This window comes from Nuphar pumila, chromosome 3, assembly GCF_984573655.1.
Source record: "Nuphar pumila chromosome 3, dmNupPumi1.hap1.1, whole genome shotgun sequence".
NCBI lineage: Eukaryota > Viridiplantae > Streptophyta > Magnoliopsida > Nymphaeales > Nymphaeaceae > Nuphar > Nuphar pumila.
In genome coordinates this window covers 6,642,281-6,648,434 of record NC_143251.1, presented here as the reverse complement: position 1 = coordinate 6,648,434, position 6,154 = coordinate 6,642,281, and positions in this window count along the sequence as shown.

Genomic DNA, 6,154 nt, shown 5'->3' with positions numbered 1-6,154 from the left:
ATTAATTGTTTATAGAATTCCTCATTGGAGAGACATAACTCTATGATTTGGGAGGAACTGTATGAAGGCATGGGGCGCTTATTCAGTGCTCTTTCCTATGAAAGAAGCTCTCTTTCATAGGAAATAGGATATCTTTTCTACAAAGAGGGAAACAAGCATGTCTTTGCTAAACATATGGTGAGGCACACAATAAATGCAAAAAAAAACAGCTTTCCTGTCAAAATGGGTTCATACCTATCTGGTAAAGCACTTTTCTTCCAAAAATAACTCTTTCAAAAGAGACTTCTTTTGGGTGAGAGTATAACAAATGCCTTAGTTGAGAGAGAGAGAGAGAGAGAGAGAGAGAAATTGAATTATTGAACGGTTTCATGAGCAATGTTTGTGTGAACTTACCTAAGTTATGATAATATCTCATCTTCTTTTTTTTGAAAGAATAATAATAATCCCGTTGTAAGAATTACTAGTGTCAGGTGATCAAGAGATCACCCAAGCTCCAAAAGGACCCGTAAGAACAACCAAAGAAAGGAGTATAGGACACCAGGAGATACATACAACCCTTACAACTACCCAGTCAAAGGCTCGATAGCATCTACGCTTACCCAGCCAAGCCAAGTCCGATCCTGGCAATTTGGATTTAGCCCTATAAGTTAGGTCGCATTTAATATGTGAAAGAATGATGTCAAAGCTACTCGAGAAACCTATGAAAATAAGCTTATTCCTCTCTAACCAAACCGTTATCTACATGATTAGAAGCTCTATTGGGGTTTTGTCTCAAAACTATTAGGTAACCCATAGCTTTGTTTATTGACTTTCTATATTTACCTAAGTTTGCAAACCTTTTAAAAGTTTACTCCCACAGGATTCATAAGACCTCTCATGAGCTTATATAGTAGGGAGTTGCTTTTATGAGAAGCTTCATTGGAAGCATATCAATTGAAATTTAATCTTTGGACCTTGTACCTTTGGCATTGAATTCGGATTTAAGTTTCAACTAGGTTTGGTCTTGTTTTTGACCTTTCACCATACTTTTTAGTACTTTGGATGATTTTAGCCCCGGTGCCAATGCTTTGACTAACCAATTTAAAAGCCTTGACCAACCGTTTTGGACAATCAACCAAAGCCTTTGGAGCCTCTCTTGACCCAGTCCAACATTAGTGCATGGCTCATTTATTGCTCAAACATTCTTAGATCTCTTTATTTCTGACGATTGACTTTTGAATTTTTTTTTGATGGATTTGACCATGGTAGGGTCATCTCTAACCCTTTGACTCTTAATTTTGTCCTTTGACTTAGCTCAACCCATAACCTCCTTTCTCCTAGTTGTTGAGGTATTTGTTGCTATTTGTTAGCTATTAATTAAGGGCCATTCATTCCTAGCCGTTTAGCCCCCTTTATGAGGATTGGTAGGGTTGGGGCTTATATATATCCTAGTTCTCTCTCTCCCCATCTTGTCCTTCATAGTGGATTCAGACCTTAACTTAATCAAGGTTCTGCTTAAGTTGAACCTAGGATCTAAGCTTAGCCTAGGGTCTAAGCCTAAGTTAAGTTTAGGGTCTACCTAACCTAATCAAGAGGCTATTCAAGGTGGTTTGTGTTGAGTTATTGAGTCTCACCTAGTATAGGGCATAGATCGTCCTTTGTAAATAGTAAAAGCTCGATTGTATCTTGAGAACAAGGTTGCACGAATACCCATTGCACCAAGAACGTGGTCTTAAGTGGGACAACTATCGCTTTAAAGATACTACATCTAACATGTGCCACCGAGTATTCAAGCTCAATTGCCATACCCACTGGGATAATTTTCCAACAATCTCCAAATAAACCTCCATTTCGGTCCCTTCCTCCCAATGGGTCTAGATATAAGAAGCCAATTTTTTTCTCATGGTTTTCTTGACAAGGTAGCTGGAAAAAAGTAATTAATCAGATAAAGATGAGATTGTTTAGAGGCAAGATCATGTTGGTAAACCTGAAGCCACTGATAGCTAGAATCCTTACATCTGATCATAATATCTTGTCATATTGTCATAATTTATTCTTCGCCATTGTCACTAAAGAACATGTGTGGTAGATCTAAGTATGATCATCTCTCTCTCTCTCTCTCTCTCTCTCTCTCTCTCTCTCTCTCTCTCTCTCTATGGTAGATCAGGTGCAATCACATTGCACATTTAAGTGTGCCGTTGCACCTGATCGATCTGCACTCGCAACATTCTGCTCAAACCAAACTCGACAACCAACTAATGTGTGTGTCTCTCTCTCTCTCCAACAGATCATGTGCAATCACATTGCACACTTTAGTAGCATCTGATCAGGTGCAGCGGCAATGTGCAATGTGATTGCACCTGCACCTGATGTGCCTTCCTCTCTCTCTCTATGGCAGATCATGTGCAATTACATTGCACACTTTAGTAGCACCCGATCAGGTGCAGTGGCACGTTACTGAAGTGTGCAATGTGATTGCACCTGCACCTGCACCTGCACCTGCACCTGCCCTCCTCTCTCTCGCTCTCTTTTTCTCCCTTGAGTGCGTGTACACACACATATAGTGATTGGTTCCTCTTAGCAGTAGCCAGTGCGGATGGTCTTAATATTTCAAAATTTATCATTTTTAGGTTTGACCTTGCAGATGTGATCAGCATAGTTTGTTTATTAGGAATAGTTTTTTGCATTGTTCGATTGCTTTTAGTGAGCAGGGTTTTATAAAGTTTCAAAGGTTTATAATATCATAAAACATGGTCTAACATCCGATTATTGGTAATTAAATGGATGGTGCTGAAGATATCTGTGGACTTTGATTTGCCAAACATGGCTTGAAACGTGGAAAATCAGCACCATTTACTTTGTATGGACAGTAAGATGAACCAATTATATATAGGGTAAATATTGGCTACTAATGAGTAGAAATCACTTTTTTCTTCAAAAAAAAATACAATTTTTTTGTAGACCAAATGTGACAGATGTGATTTACATGGTTTGTTTAGTAATAAACTTGTTTTGAATCATGTGATTAAGACAAGTAATTAGGTTTTTAATAGGGTCCAAAAATCAATGGCCCACAGTGTGCCAAATTTTCATAACTGAAAAGATCATATTTTTACATCAGAAAAGCATGACCCAAGGCCTGATCCTTAGCAAACAAACTATGTTGAACACATCTATGTGGTTAAATTGAGTCAATACAACTTGCACCTATGATTTTTAGCTCATTAGTTACGCACCTTCATTAGTAGTCAATATTAACCCTTATATGTGTGTGTGTGAGCCCTTTTTTTATGCAAAAAACAAGCTTTAGTGGTAGTGGTGCCCACCCTTAAAGACAACTTTAGCGTCACAGTGACTGCGTGATGGACGTCGCAGACATGTTCAACCATGTTTGGCCGACTGAAGGCTTAAAATGAAATTGTTAAGTAAAAATCACCTTCTTTTCAAATTTTTAATATATATATATATATATATATATATATATATATATATATATATATATATATATATATATATATATATATATATATATATATATATATATATTTTAAATTGAGCCCTATGGATGTGATCTACGTGCAAACAAACTATGTTGAATGCATTTATGTGGTTTGATCGATACCTTGAACTTACAATTTCCGACTCAATACTTTCATACCTTCATTAGTACCAAATATGATATATATATATATATATATATATATATATATATATATATATATATATATATATATATATATATATATATATATATATATATATATATATATATGAGAAATCAGATGGTGTGCCCCATGGTCAAGAACACCTCTTTCAAGCAATCTAACCCTACCGATGTGTTAAGCATCGTTTGTTTGATAAGAATCATACCTTGGTTGTGTTTTTCAGAAATAAGAACATGGTTTTTTAAGTTGTCAAATTTTGGCACATTGTGAGCCGTTGATTTTTCATGCCTTCAAAAATCCTTTTTATACATCACAATGATATGATCCAAAACATGTTTTTTATTAAACAAACTATTTAGATCACATCTGTAGAGTTGTTTTAACCATCTGATCATTTGATTAAGCAATTTAAGGCAGGGGCACATTCGGAGAGACATATATATTATAATATTTAGTGCTTTAAAGGCACCAAATTATATAGAACTATTGAGCTGAAAATCATAGGTTTTAGATTTCTTTTATCAATTAAATTCTATGGATGTGATCCACAATGTTTGTTTAGTGGGAAATGAGTTTTGAATCATATGATTGTGACACATAAGATGGTTTTTGAAAGGATTCAAAAATTAATGGTTCACAGTGCACTAAAATTTCATGAATCAAAAATATATATTTTTTGATATCCAAGATTTGATCCTTAGCAAACAAACCTTAAAATACATTTATGTGGTCAGATTGAGTTGATAAAGCTTGAATCCATGATTTTCAGGTTCCATGTAATTGGGTGCCTTCACTAGCAACATATATATATATATATATATATATATATATATATATATATATATATATATATATATATATATATATATATATATATATATATATATATAGCCTGCGGTTTGGCTTGGCTTGACTTGAGATTTGTTTCTAATCAGGTTTAAGCTTGATTTGGGTTAACCTTCTTTCAAAAACTAGTTCCAGACCTGACCCATTCCAGCTGGGCCACAGGCCACCCCGTCGTCTGTTGTCCAGGCCCAAGGACAGGTTGTATTGATCAAATCAAACCTCATGATCTGTTCAGTATGTTCCAAATAGTAGGGATCAGTTTCTAAATCGTGTTTTTCATGGATTTTATGATTAGAGAAAGTATCACACATACCACCGAGGTGGTGTACCATGTGGTAAGCGGGGTCCTGTGCCAAGCTGAAGGCCCAGTTTCAAATACCTCTCCCACATGGGGCTTAAGAAATTTCTGGTAGGGGGTCTGCCTAACCCCAGCTTGCCTTTAAAAAAAAGAAGAAGAAAGTATCACACATATTTTTTAAGCTTTACAAAAATATTTCATAATTGGACAATTAAATATTCAATTTGCACTAAGCAAAACATAATGAGACGTTTGTACCTTATTTCTCCATGACCAAATGTGGTTCCACACACACACACACACACACACACACACACACACACATATATATATATATATATATATATATATATATATATATATATATATATATATATATAGAGAGAGAGAGAGAGAGAGAGAGAGAGTAAATATTTAGAACTAATCTCTTTCAAAAAAAAATATTTAGAACTAATAAAGGTAAAGAAATATTTAGAGATAATCTTGTAGTCGGGTTTCTTTGGTTTTTTTTGTGAATTAAATCTTACTAATCCCATATACATGGTTTATCAAGTAGAAAGTGGGCTTTGCATCATGCGATTGTAAGGTTACAATTACCAAAATTTCACGACTTAAAAAATCATGTTTTTACATGACCTAAGGTGTTTATTAGCAAACATACATTGAATACATCAGCATGGTTGGATCGACTTGATACACCTTGCACGTATGATTTTCAGCTAAATGATGTACCTTCATGACCCACCCATATATAATGCAAGACACTTCTATCTCATCTACATGAAACCGTTTTTTTGTTCGAACTTGCAACGTCCCAACACAAGGTGACTTGCACCAACCGCACATGCCAGACAAGCGGAGCCCCCCGTTGGTTAAAGCACTGACAAATTGATAGCGCTTGTTGGAACCAGTCTTTACTGGACACAATGCCCCCTTTGTGTGTCAATTTTGGCGCCATCAGACGCCCTAAGAGTCATCAATCTTCACAAGTTTACTTCTTTTTTCGATCCAAAACAATAGACATCAGCCCCAAGGGGGCGTAGTGGGAGGGGGGCTTTGGCTATTAGGTGGGTGGTCTAAGGTTCTATTCCCACGAGCATCAGCCCCTAGCCTATAAGAAAAGGCAAGACCATTATGCTCCTTGTTCGTGCCGAAGCAATGGGTTTACACCGTTGGAAAAGCAACCGTATGTACGAGACAGGCTTAGCCAGAGCGACTAGGTCTCTGATCCCAGGGGTGGTTTTCCCGTTTCTCATGGAAAAAAGAAAAAAAACCAGTCATCAGAGTGAAAATCCACAGAAAAGGGAGGAAGATTTCTACAAAATATGTCCAAAACATTCATATATTGCCAACCAAATGGGCATCA